Source organism: Lycium ferocissimum, chromosome 4, assembly GCF_029784015.1.
Source record: "Lycium ferocissimum isolate CSIRO_LF1 chromosome 4, AGI_CSIRO_Lferr_CH_V1, whole genome shotgun sequence".
In the NCBI taxonomy this organism is placed as follows: Eukaryota; Viridiplantae; Streptophyta; class Magnoliopsida; order Solanales; family Solanaceae; genus Lycium; species Lycium ferocissimum.
Window position 1 is genome coordinate 69,741,213 of NC_081345.1, and position 892 is coordinate 69,742,104.

Here is an 892-nt window from a genome sequence, read left to right on the forward strand (position 1 = left end):
ACAATTTTTCCCCGGGTGCGTTTATCCCCCGGATGGATCGGTTTGGTGATCCACTGTTTAGGCCCCTTTATTTTTTTGGGAGTGCTCCCTTTTGGACCTATTTTGGTATATATATTTCGTCGTTCATTGTATATATTTGTTCATGGGTACGGCGGGGCCTGTCCGTACGTATGATTACATGCACATGCATTTGAGTCTGTGGACATGTTTGTGGGTTGTGCCTACTTTCGTACGGTTGTGTTTGTATATGTTGTGTTTGGCGATTCCATTCGCCCGCGGTATAATAACCCGCATATGTATATATATTATTTTTTTGTGTGGCCTTTGTTGGTATTTTGCGTGCGGGGGTTATTTTGGATATCGTAAAACAAAAACTGCGCGAAATTTTTAAAATTATACAAATTTGAAACACGGCCTTGTGAACCGTTATATATGGATGTGTTTGATATTATCTGAGGAAGTGTTTGGGTGCCCAGATCGGGCACTAGTCACGGCCTACGGGGTTGGGTCGTGACATATTTATTCTTTTTATGAGCCTATAATTTCCTTAAAAACTACTAAAGCTCATGATTCTCGTTATGTTACGATTCTACTAAATTCCTTATATGATGAGTAATCTTGTAAGGATAAATGTAATGAAACGACGATAGTAATGATGCCAAAGATGCTTATAAGCTCTTATGACTATTATGTCACACCGAGCTTATATCGCCGGGTATGATATGTATCGCGCGCACACCACTGGAGTTGGGTACGGATAACCCTAAGCCTTGGTAGGGCCAGGTATGTATAATCACCGAGCCTTGCCATGGTGGTATGTGAGCTCGATCCCTCATGGTCGGGTATGCTATTAATACGAATATGAATACGATTATGAATATTAATATGGATA